General features: G+C 39.1%; 2 protein-coding genes across 2 annotated transcripts in view; one reads left to right on the top strand and one right to left on the bottom strand.

The window, feature by feature from the left end:
* LOC307035543 (uncharacterized protein) overlaps positions 1-13,271 on the bottom strand; it is a 234,091-nt gene that overhangs the window by 76,868 nt on the left and 143,952 nt on the right. The window lies entirely within an intron of this gene.
* The window catches only part of myo7aa (myosin VIIAa), a 116,252-nt gene that overhangs the window by 17,978 nt on the left and 85,003 nt on the right, over positions 1-13,271 (top strand). The window lies entirely within an intron of this gene.

Below are 13,271 nucleotides of genomic sequence, written 5' to 3'. Positions count from 1 at the left end.
TAACTCAGCGCTGGTAAACAGAGGCTCTTTTCAGTGCAATGAAATAACACGAAGCGAGGGCTGGAGATTGGTCAGAAATATTTGCAGGCGTACCCGGATGCTGTGGTTCATGCACAGAGACTTACCCATAAAGCCTTTCTTCTCTGTGTCCTCAGTGTGCTTTGTTACCTTTCCACACAGGAGTGACATTAGCAGGCGTAAGTGAATACCCGGCTCATGTCTGGCCTGAATTATTCACCTGAAGAAAGGGATGATGAGAACACTCAGAGCCTGCTGACGGCAACACGCTGCACTCTCATTGGTCCACAGCACGGTGTGACAGTAGAGTGGTGGCATGGTGGGAACCCTTTAAATCTGTCCTTTAGACTTTAAGATAAACTGCAGCTGCTGGGGGTAATAATGTTCACAGAGCTAAGAGACATAATACATCACATCCTCCATGTTATGTGGAATATCACTCCTCTATTAAGGTCTATCAAAGAGAATTTAGTATACGTGTATTCGTATTCACTTTAAATGTATACTTCAATTTTTTGCCTTTTTTCAAATTCCTTTTCTATTTTAGTTCTCTTATTATTATTAACATATATTTGTATTCTTTTTCGTGTTAGTATTACTTTACACACTCTTTATTCTTATGTTGTTGTTCCATTTTTGCAATATCTGGCACAAAACAATTATTTGGGATCATTAAAATTATATTTGATCTGATCATTAACTGTCGTAATACTCTGTCGCAGGTTAATGTCCCACATCCAGACGTCTCAGCATTAAATGAAACTCAAGGTACCAACATTTATAAATAAATCAAAAGGAAAAAGTACTCTTTCTGCAGAATGGCCCGTTATAAAGTCATGTGTATTCCTTGATTGTAAATATGTTTGCATTGTTTTGTTCTTTACATGAATGTTGCAGCTGGTCAAGGTGAATAGTTTGAATGACTTTTTGTACTTTATGTATCCTAACCTATAACCACAGTAGTAAGTTAAAATACTAAGTTACATTCCAACATCATATACAGAAGTTTATTGAACAGCATTAATTCACTATTAAAGACTTCCATTATAAACAGCATCACCTGACTGTGCTAAACATTTATTTGTCCTAAACATTCAAACACAAGCCTAAGCGCAGAGCTATTGGAAACGAGGACTTGGCTGTATCTGAAGTGTAAATGAACATGTAGCGAGAGTTTCTTCCTTTAAATCTGAAATATGTATGTTGATGCTCTTCAGCTACAGGCCATTATTTAGATAACACATGTTTTGAAAGAAAAATGACTTATTTACAGATGTTGCTGAATTGGTGCATAGAGGCTAAATATACCATTCAAAGCATGGCATGGCAAAAGCTCTCCAACTGTCAGCTGAAGCACTTTACTGGGAGATGAAGGATCCCTGTCTGCCTCTGCTGTCTGGTTAGTGGACCTGGGGGCTTCATCGACTTTTATATCACTCATGTAAAAAGCCTTTCTCTCAATGTGAGCTTATGGTTGGAGAACACTTCCAGCTAAATGTTTGAGTAACATTCAGGTCAGCCATCAATCAGTTGTTTGTGTTTGTACAGTATTCACCCTCTGTTAATAACTTCTGTTTTCAAAAACGATCCTATCCATTAGTCTTTATCCCTTGCATTCATTTTCACTCATTATTTTCACTGTTTGTGATTTATCCCCTATATTAGAGTGGTAATAGGTCGAAGGTCATGTGTCATATCAAACTAACATTACTGTATGGTTAAGCTGCCAATCCTCGTGATTTTGGTCAGTTGCATAAAGCAGTGGTTGCCGGACATTGAAAATATTACTGTACTCAGTTATCAATAGAAAAACACCATGACTTCAGTATTAAGATCAATTAACAAGATGATCTGAATTATGAAATGACATGAGTATAAGATCTGTAAAGTAAGAGAGGGAGAACCCGGTGAATGAAAAGGAAGCCAGAGGCATAGAAGAATGAGAATAAGAGAGGAGACACAAAGACAGATCCTCTGCGTTAAATAATTCAACATGTGGTTTCTGATAGTTCGCCGTCGGCCCGTTCTCTCTTTGCTCTGTCACAGGCTGTGTGGGCTGTGTGTGTGTGTGTGTGTGTGTGTGTGTGTGTGTGTGTGTGTGTGTGTGTGTGTGTGTGTGTGTGTGTGTGTGTGTGTGTGTGTGTGTGTGTGTGTGTGTGTGTGTGTGTGTGTGTGTGTGTGTGTGTGTGTGTGTGTGTGTGTGTGTGTGTGTGTGTGTGTGTGGGTGGGTGGGTGGGTGGGTGGGTGGGTGGGTGTAACAGGTGCTTAGTGGTGTACTGTTCTGGTGTCTCAGTTTGCCAGACGGAGTATTTACTTAATTAAACTGGCCTACACGTAACACACACTCAAAGAGCATTCCTCTCAGTCTCACAGGACTGAAGCTACATGCTAGCATCCTCATTATGATAATAGCTAGCTTGTTGCTCGGTGTAATGTGTTAGCATTATAACATCTGATAATTAGCACTACTCACAAAGCACAGGGAAGGCTAAAGGGGATGGCATTCTTTTGGTATATAGTGAATTCAAACAATAATATATATTATTGTTTTCTTTTTGGACAAAACTAAATGTTGACCAATGCTGGCTGCAAGGAATTCAAGTTATCACAGTTTGTCCTCAGGGGGCAATGAATGTGTTTTTTGTAAACAACGTTCACTGAATTTGCCATGAATTATAAAATGGGGAGCATTTATGCTTAAACAAGCAGCTAGCTAGCAGTCGGGCATGGTTATTTTGAGGATAGTTTTATTAAAGTGACGGAGGAGCAAAATGCATCATGTGACTTAAGGTGCTAGCGAATAGAGCCATCAGACAAGCTAAAGTGGAATCTGATTCCTAGCAAAAGGCAAAATGTCTCCTGTTTCCCTCTGCCTGATGTAACATTGACCATTACACATCCCTGGGGTGGTAATACAATAGTGAAGTACCTGAAAGTTGTATTACAGTATATTTACTTACATACCTCCACTGCCTGCTGTCAGAGCGAGAGGAGAAGTCCTCAAAGAGAGCAGACATCTTCCTCTGGGAAAAGTTGTACAACATTTCATTATAATCTATCTAATAGTAGTCAAGATATTTAAGTATGGATCAAAGTGGTGGACCTGGTGCCAGACACAGTGGAAGCAGCTCACCATCAAATCTTTCATATTGTCGATAGTTTGGTTCTGTATTCTAGGCTCTGTTACAGGGTTTCCTTTTCGCTTTTGTCATGTTTTTTTAAGCCACCATTGGTCTTTGTCCACGGATGGTAAAGATAATTGACTGGCCTTAAAAAATAAGAAGGATAACAGCATTTGTTCCCTGTTTAAATTCTTAAAACATACATTTACCCTCAGTTGTGATTCAGTAGTTCAGTGAGGTCAGAGGGAAGGAAAACTGAGGAGTTGGACACAGGAGATCATTTTTAATTTCCCCTTTTATATCAACAAAGTTGGGTTGAAATGAAATGTAGTATTGTTGGTGATGGTATACTGACTTTAGCTTCTTAGTCAACAGTTAAACGGTTTGTCTTGCATAGCAGCGTTGACATTGTAGTAAGAGTGTAGTGTTTTATCTGTTCAGAAATCTAACACCATAGGGGGAAGTGACATCTTGTCGCCATGGGCGATAGTGGAGGTTGTTGGGGGCTGGGTCAACAAAGTGTGTGATAGTGTGTGAGTGTGATAGAGAGAGGGAGAGAGAGCAGGAGGATGGTCCCCAAATGTTTCTGCATTAAAGACTTCAGAGTGATCAGAAAGCTGGATATATTTACATATTTGTATATCCTTAAAGTGGAATCTAAATACAGAGAGGCGGGACTGAAGGTCACCGAGCAGGATGTTCTGTGATCAGCTGTTCTTCACCATCACATGGACTATTCAGCTTGTTTAGATGATCCGACAGTGGAACGTGTGAGCTTGATCCACTGGAATTGAACCTGGTGGATATTTGAAGATTTCACAGTTTTTATGAAGGCTTTGTATCTAGCAAATTTCAAGAGGATATTTGGAAACTGTTAACCTGCATATGTGAAGCAACAATTATACACTCATCAGGTCAATCAAGATACCTTTCCACCCAAAGTTGTGGCATTTTTTTCATGTCTGTGCTGGGTAGAGGTCTGCTCACATCAGAAATCATTGTCAGAGTGCACACGTTTGGACTGTGCACGTGAAGATGTATAAGCGTCGGGAGTATGTGGAACTCTATGAGAAGGATCTGGCCAAATGGGCACTGCTACGCAATGTCAACACTGTGGTGAAACACAGCACACTGCTGCCGGTACGAACCTGTGTGTGTGTGTGTGTGTGTGTGTGTGTGTGTGTGTGTGTGTGTGTGTGTGTGTGTGTGTGTGTGTGTGTGTGTGTGTGTGTGTGTGTGTGTGTGTGTGTGTGTGTGTGTGTGTGTGTGTGTGTGTGTGTGTGTGTGTGTGTGTGTGTGTGTGTGTGTGTGTGTGTGTGTGTGTGTGTGTGTGTGTGTGTGTGTGTGTGTGTGTGTGTACCTTCAAGCAATAAGGTAAATCTCCTGTCTCACATCAGAATAGAATATTCTTATAAACCACTGTGCAGTATTTTTGGCAACTGCCAACTGTTGGGGTGTTCCCTCTCCTGTAGTGTGTTCTATAGTGTGTTCTAGTGCATGTAAATGGTCTGCAAAGGCTAAAATCCCTGTGTTCTCACCCACACACTCCCCCGTATCATAGTGACATAACTATGTAACACTGGCACTTCTATTGGCTAGTGCTCCAACACATTATACCTGATAGGCTAAGGAGCGGGACATCTCTTAGCGGTTGACCAATCACAACAGAGCCGGCCAGCTAACCAATCAGAGCTGACTGGGCTCTGGTTTCAGACAGAGGGTGAAAAGAGGTGCTGCAGCACAGACAGTATGAGAGAAATAAAGAGCTTTTTGAACATCAAAGCATGGAGACATGTCCCAGTAGAGACACTACATACTGATATACACCTGAACATCCAACCCAGTCTCATGGCATTTGGTGTTCACCAACACGATTTTTAATCTATTGATTCGTGTTCACCAACACGATTTTCCCCTTTTTTTCGTGTTGCACAGCACGATTTTAAAAGCAATGTATTTCTATTGGTTGTCTCACGGCATTACGTGTTATAGGAAGACCGGAAGCTGTGTGGTTCATAAAAACATGTTCTTACTCAATATCAAGCCACAATTATTGCTTTTATTTTAAATCGTATAATTTCTGACTTTTGTTGCCGTCTGTGAGGAAAATAAATGGGGCTGAGAGCCTCAGGATACTGAAATCTGTATTTTTAAAATCTTTTTTCCTTCTAATTTGTTATTCTTTTCAAAATAACACACTGTTATTTACTCAACAATAACACATAATTATCCTTGGTTTTATTTATTGGTTTATTTCCATAATCTCGTGATTCTTTTACGTCCGTCAGGAACTGAATTTCAAAATAAAAATAACCGGAAACAGACATAGGCCTCTAGGAGTTTAGGATGGCCGAAGACACTACACTACCCATAATCCCCAGCTATCGTTTAGGACTACAGTCCCCGTGATTAATCTTCAAGCTCTGGGATTGGATGTTGGAGTGGCAGTGCGCCAAGGTTAGCCTATCGTCAAACAGCTGTTTGAAATGGAACGCCAGACTATCCAAAACTGGAATCGAACGCCCCCCCCCAGAACTACACATGCTGGCTATTGTGTTTCGCAAAATGTTCTATGGGACGTCTCTACTTAACGTTTTCGTTTTTCCCACAATTAGAAGTTGCCATGACATTGGTGTTATCAAATGTAAAACATATAATTAATAAATGGGTGGAAATCGCTTGTGTTCATAATGCGCAGCATTAATATATACCCACATGACAGTTCATTGTTACTTTGTAATTCTACTCCACTACAATACAGAGGTTAACCTGGTATTTTTACTCCACTACACTTATTTGAGTTACTTTGCAGATTCTGATTAATGATGTGAAATATAAACAACCCTTAAAGCAGACTTTAGTTACACCTGAGTAAAATTCAGGGAAGGTGATTGTCAAGTGCCAACAATCAGGAGAGATATTTGATAGTTGGTGCTTGAGAAGACTAAACGTTTATTTGCAATTGACATGAATGGAAACGAGTAATAAAGTATATTCATTACTGGTTATTCTCTACTAATAGTTCATTAAAGACTGTATAATGGCTATTTTGCACATCCCTTTCAAGATTTTCAAAGGTTATTGACATATCATCTACACAACTACGGTGTATGCAATGAATGAAAATCTTGGGTCACAGGTTCCTCAACAGCGCATTACAAGACATCTATCAATATGTGTGTATACCTCCACCATTAAACTGTCAAATTCTGCACATTTCTTATACTATCTACATACATAAGAGCATAATTCATATGTATAATATCAGTTAAAATAAGTGCTTCAACATAGTTAACATTGCAGGAAAGCAATATATTAGACATTAAGTACTTTGTCAGAATTAATATTTATCTGTAAATACCCCCAAAGCTTTTTTCTTATTTAAAAGAAGACCTTAATCTAAAGTATTATTTAATCTTTAAATAAAGGTTAATTCGTTTTTCTGTTTTGCACCTCCTCATATTAATATCTTTGTACATCCTGCACTAAACTGTTTTATTGTAGAGATCACTTACAGTATCTTCTTGATTTTTTATATTCTATATTGCTATCATTGACCTTCTACTTTCCCCCTATGAAAGTATGTACTGTTAATATTTTTTTAATCAAATAAAACACATAAAAACAATAATTCAATAACGTGCTTTAACCACTAGGCGGTGCACACAAGGTACACACAGCCATAATAACTTTGTATTGTTAGTGTAGGACACTTATGTATGTACAACATTTGAAGATCTGTAGTCATGTTTTCACATAATTTTACAGCATATTGCTACACTATTTCAGACTCTGTATTTACATTCTTATATTCAAAGAAAATCAGTAATATCTTTAAAAACTACAAGTCCTTTTATATCAGCTGTGCACCGTTATGGTGTAAATATAACCAATCTATGAATTAGATCAAATGTAAAAGTCAGCCGAATTACTATTGATACTGCAAGGAGAAGTATTGTGTGAAGAGAAATTGAAGATGTTGTTTAATTGTTGATATATTTATGATCCACGTCAAGTATTCAGTTTCGGCGGCATTTCTTCCAGTTTTTCCAAAGGTCTTCTCATCAGGGCTCTATAAATAGAGAACCACGGCAGATCCGTAATATGTAATGCAGCCGAACCGTGTATTACAATGCCGTTATGTGATGACTTTCAAAGAGAAAAGCAAGAACACTCGGAATTAAGTATTATTTTATTCTTTTAAAATGCTTTTCCGATTTCATATCATATAAACACCAAATCCCAACATGCATTGCGGCTAAAACATCCAATCGGCGAGCTTAAACCATAGCTGAGGATCTTGGGTAATCGCTCGAAATGCGTACTTCTGTTTCCGGTTATTTTTATTTTGAAATTCAGTTCCTGACGGACGCCAAAAAAGCCAGAGACTATGGAACCAAACAAATAAATAAAAACAAGGATAATTGTGTGTTATTGGTCAGTAAATAATAGTGTGTTATTTTGAAAAGAATAACAAATTAGAAGGAAAAAAAAGATTTAAAAAATACAGATTTCAGTATTCTGAGGCTCTGAGCCCCATTTATTTTCCTCACAGACGACAGCAAAAGTCCGAAATTATACGATTTAAAATAAAAGCAATAATTGTGGCTTGCTATTGAGTAAGAACATGTTTTTATGAACCACACAGCTTCCGGTCTTCCTATAACACGTAATGCCGTGAGATTACCAATAGAAATCGTTGCTTTTAAAATCGTGCTGTGCAACACGAAAAAAAGTGGAAAATCGTGTTGGTGAACACGAATCAATAGATTAAAAATCATGTTGGTGAACAAGAAATGCCATGAGACTGAGTTGGAACATCAGCAGGAGAGGACTCTTTCAAGTAGAGACACTATATACACTTGAACATAAGCAGGAGAGGACTCTTTAAAGTAGAGACACTACATACTGATATACAACTGAACATCAGCAGGAGAGGAATCTCAAAGTAGGTACATACTGATATACACCTGGGGCCGTATTCACAAAGGATCTTAGGGCTAAAAGTAGCTCCTAACTGGCGAATTTAGGAGAAACTCCTAAACATAATGGGCCTGTCAGTCTTAAATTTAGGACTCCTAATTTTATTCACTAAGAGCAATTCACAAAGTATTTTAGGCCTAAAAGTAGCACCTAAGTTTAGGAGAGCTTAAAAGTCCTCGAGAGGACTCCTAACTCAGTAAGACCTATTCACAAAGAATCTGAAAATGGTTGCGAGACGAAATGTTTTGGAGACAATGGAAGACTGTGAATTGATCAAGAGATATAGGCTAAATCGTGAGGGTATCAAACTTGTTGTGGAATTAGTGCGGGGTGCAATAACATCCCCGACTAACAGGAATAACCCGATTAGTCCGGAAATAAAATGGCAACAGGGAAAAATGCAACTTTGCAATGCCGACGATTTAGGAATATCGCAACCATCAGTCAGCCGTGCCATAAACCAAAACATCAACGCGCTCTCTAGACCACATATCATCCAACAGTTTATCCGGTTTCCTTTGGACAATCAACAACTACACAGGATCAAAGCCAACTTCATGGCAATTGCAGGTATGCCCGGTGTGGTCGGTGCTATTGACGGGACGCACATAAAAATAATTGCGCCATCAAAAGATGAGGACGTGTTCGTCAATAGAAAGAAAGTACATTCCATCAACACGCAGATTGTTTTCATTCATCATGATAGGGGGACTTGAACGGCGGTATGGGCTGTTGTTGAAAGTGTTTAAGTAATGGAAATATGCTCATTGGATAATAGTTTGCAGGGTGCTTTTAATTGCCTCCTTGATTTAATGCAATTTACGTATTTTTATTGTTTGCTCTCTCTCTTTAACGTGCATATACAACGTCATTATCGTGGTCTGCACAAACTTGTCATCATGCGTGTATTCTGCTAACTGCACTGTCCATAACTATTTGATAGGAATACATTTCTAGCCTAGGCTATTTCCTTGTTTTTCTGTGATTTAGTGGGCTCGTTTGTGGGATGTTGCGGATGAGTTTCACCGAGACCGCCTGCTCTGAACAACCAATCACCGTACTGACCGCTTCTAAACTCATGCACGAGAATCGACGTAATCCATAGCAACGGCGCGTCACTCTTAGTGATTTATCCTTAGTATGAGTAGGTCTCAGCGGCTTTGTGAATAACTTTTAAGAAAAAACTCCTACGTAAAATGTTTTAGCGCGAGTTAGGAGCACTCCTAGCGGTAAGATAAAATGCTTTGTGAATACGGCCCCTGAACATCAGCAGGAAAGGACTCTTTAAAGTAGAGAAACTACATACTGATATACACCTGGGGCCGTATTCACAAAGGATCTTAGGGCTAAAAGTAGCTCCTAACTGGCGAATTTAGGAGAAACTCCTAAACATAATGGGCCTGTCAGTCTTAAATGTAGGACTCCTAATTTTATTCACTAAGAGCAATTCACAAAGTATTTTAGGCCTAAAAGTAGCACCTAAGTTTAGGAGAGCTTAAAAGTCCTCGAGAGGACTCCTAACTCAGTAAGACCTATTCACAAAGAATCTGAAAATGGTTGCGAGACGAAATGTTTTGGAGACAATGGAAGACTGTGAATTGATCAAGAGATATAGGCTAAATCGTGAGGGTATCAAACTTGTTGTGGAATTAGTGCGGGGTGCAATAACATCCCCGACTAACAGGAATAACCCGATTAGTCCGGAAATAAAATGTTTAGCAACACTATGATATTTAGCAACAGGGAAAATGCAACTTTGCAATGCCGACGATTTAGGAATATCGCAACCATCAGTCAGCCGTGCCATAAACCAAAACATCAACGCGCTCTCTAGACCACATATCATCCAACAGTTTATCCGGTTTCCTTTGGACAATCAACAACTACACAGGATCAAAGCCAACTTCATGGCAATTGCAGGTATGCCCGGTGTGGTCGGTGCTATTGACGGGACGCACATAAAAATAATTGCGCCATCAAAAGATGAGGACGTGTTCGTCAATAGAAAGAAAGTACATTCCATCAACACGCAGATTGTTTTCATTCATCATGATAGGGGGACTTGAACGGAGGTATGGGCTGTTATTGAAAGTGTTTAAGTGCTGGAAATATGCTCATTGGATAATAGTTTGCAGGGTGCTTTTAATTGCCTCCTTGATTTAATGCAATTTACGTATTTTTATTCTTTGCTCTCTCTCTTTAACGTGCACGTCATTATCGTGGTCTGCACAAACTTGTCATCATGCGTGTATTCTGCTAACTGCACTGTCCATAACTATTTGATAGGAATACATTTCTAGCCTAGGCTATTTCCTTGTTTTTCTGTGATTTAGTGGGCTCGTTTTTGGGATGTTGCGGATGAGTTTCACCGAGACCGCCTGCTCTGAACAACCAATCACCGTACTGACCGCTTCTAAACTCATGCACGAGAATCGACGTAATCCATAGCAACGGCGCGTCACTCTTAGTGATTTATCCTTAGTATGAGTAGGTCTCAGCGGCTTTGTGAATAACTTTTAAGAAAAAACTCCTACATAAAATGTTTTAGCGCGAGTTAGGAGCACTCCTAGCGGTAAGATAAAATGCTTTGTGAATACGGCCCCTGAACATCAGCAGGAAAGGACTCTTTAAAGTAGAGAAACTACATACTGATATACACCTGGGGCTGTATTCACAAAGGATCTTAGGGCTAAAAGTAGCTCCTAACTGGCGAATTTAGGAGAAACTCCTAAACATAATGGGCCTGTCAGTCTTAAATTTAGGACTCCTAATTTTATTCACTAAGAGCAATTCACAAAGTATTTTAGGCCTAAAAGTAGCACCTAAGTTTAGGAGAGCTTAAAAGTCCTCGAGAGGACTCCTAACTCAGTAAGACCTATTCACAAAGAATCTGAAAATGGTTGCGAGACGAAATGTTTTGGAGACAATGGAAGACTGTGAATTGATCAAGAGATATAGGCTAAATCGTGAGGGTATCAAACTTGTTGTGGAATTAGTGCGGGGTGCAATAACATCTCCGACTAACAGGAATAACCCGATTAGTCCGGAAATAAAATGTTTAGCAACACTATGATATTTAGCAACAGGGAAAAATGCAACTTTGCAATGCCGACGATTTAGGAATATCGCAACCATCAGTCAGCCGTGCCATAAACCAAAACATCAACGCGCTCTCTAGACCACATATCATCCAACAGTTTATCCGGTTTCCTTTGGACAATCAACAACTACACAGGATCAAAGCCAACTTCATGGCAATTGCAGGTATGCCCGGTTCGGTCGGTGCTATTGACGGGATGCACATAAAAATAATTGCGCCATCAAAATTTGAGGACGTGTTCGTCAATAGAAAGAAAGTACATTCCATCAACACGCAGATTGTTTTCATTCATCATCATAGGGGGGCTTTAACGGCGGTATGGGCTGTTATTGAAAGTGTTTAAGTGCTGGAAATATGCTCATTGGATAATAGTTTGCGGGGTGCTTTTAATTGCCTCCTTGATTTAATGCAATTTACGTATTTTTATTGTTTGCTCTCTCTCTTTAACGTGCATATAAAACGTCATTATCGTGGTCTGCACAAACTTGTCATCATGCGTGTATTCTGCTAACTGCACTGTCCATAACTATTTGATAGGAATACATTTCTAGCCTAGGCTATTTCCTTGTTTTAGTGGGCTCGTTTGTGGGATGTTGCTGATGAGTTTCACCGAGACCGCCTGCTCTGAACAACCAATCACCGTACTGACCGCTTCTAAACTCATGCACGAGAATCGACGTAATCCATAGCAACGGCGCGTCACTCTTAGTTCACTCTTAGTTCACTCTTAGTGATTTATCCTTAGTATGAGTAGGTCTCAGCGGCTTTGTGAATAACTTTTAAGAAAAAACTCCTACATAAAATGTTTTAGCGCGAGTTAGGAGCACTCCTAGCGGTAAGATAAAATGCTTTGTGAATACGGCCCCTGAACATCAACATAATTTGCCCAATTTATTCCAACTGAACGTCCTGGATTGTGTCTCTGGTACTTTACTTGAGTATTTTATGTTATACACTACAGCATTGTACTTCTACCCACCCACATTATAAACGAATGTCTTACTTTTTACACCACTATATTTAATTGATAACTTTAGTTAGCAGTTATTTTGCAGATTCAGATCAATATACAACATATAATTAACTTCAAAAAAATTCATGTAAAAATTTTTAGGAAAAAAATGGACACATTTATGCATCGATAATAACAACCCAATATCATAAAACAAGAACATCAGTATGTACTGTTTAACCCCTCGCTGTTCACTGGATTCCATTATAACAGACCTCCTGCATCCTCTTCAGTCACAGGGTGAGAGTTTGACCCTGAATAGTTGGACAGGAGAGTATCTGTGAACTGCTCTGATGTGATCTGTACTAACCCTTCTTTCCTCTCCTACATCATGACTGTCTGCTGGTTAGATGTCCTCCATGTCCACCTCGACATATTCCTGGTACCAAGGGTGTAACTTTGGTTTGAGAAGTGGGGGGGACACAAAACAGGGGGTCCTCCGCAATGAAACATTGTCCTCTATTTAATACCATTTCCTGCCTTTCTAAAAATATATATTAGGGACTATGGTGTTAACTAATCCAAGACAAATGTGTAGTGTATATAATCAGTGTGCAAACTTATCTATCCATGAACCTGTTTTATTTGTGATGACCTCACATCCTATAGGGGGTCCGGGGGCATGCACGGTTTTTCTTTAAAATTGAAGTTAAAGCATCAATCTGGTGGACAAATTAAGAGATTTATGGATACAACTCTCAACACTCATATGAAACAGAACTCTATATATTTCAATACTCCAAAAACCATTAGAATATGCTCGCAACCAATAACACATCATTGATCAACTCCTCTCTCCTATCTTTATCTCACCTAGTCTGCATTGTTTCTTTTTATTTATGCATATTTTACTAATCACTTCCCTTTCAAACTGTGTTTTTAATTTTTTACTGACATTGGAATTATTTATTATTTATTTTGAACAACTATATTAAATAGATGGAAATATTTGTTTAGACCAAACCGTTTGAGACCCACTGAGATAACTAAAGTTTACAATCACTCAGCGAGTCCTTTACCTCCCTGAGCTGACGTT

Source organism: Notothenia rossii (assembly GCF_949606895.1).
Source record: "Notothenia rossii genome assembly, chromosome: 4".
NCBI lineage: Eukaryota > Metazoa > Chordata > Actinopteri > Perciformes > Nototheniidae > Notothenia > Notothenia rossii.
Note: the sequence above shows the minus strand (reverse complement) of the source record. Positions and strands in the feature narration are given on the sequence as shown.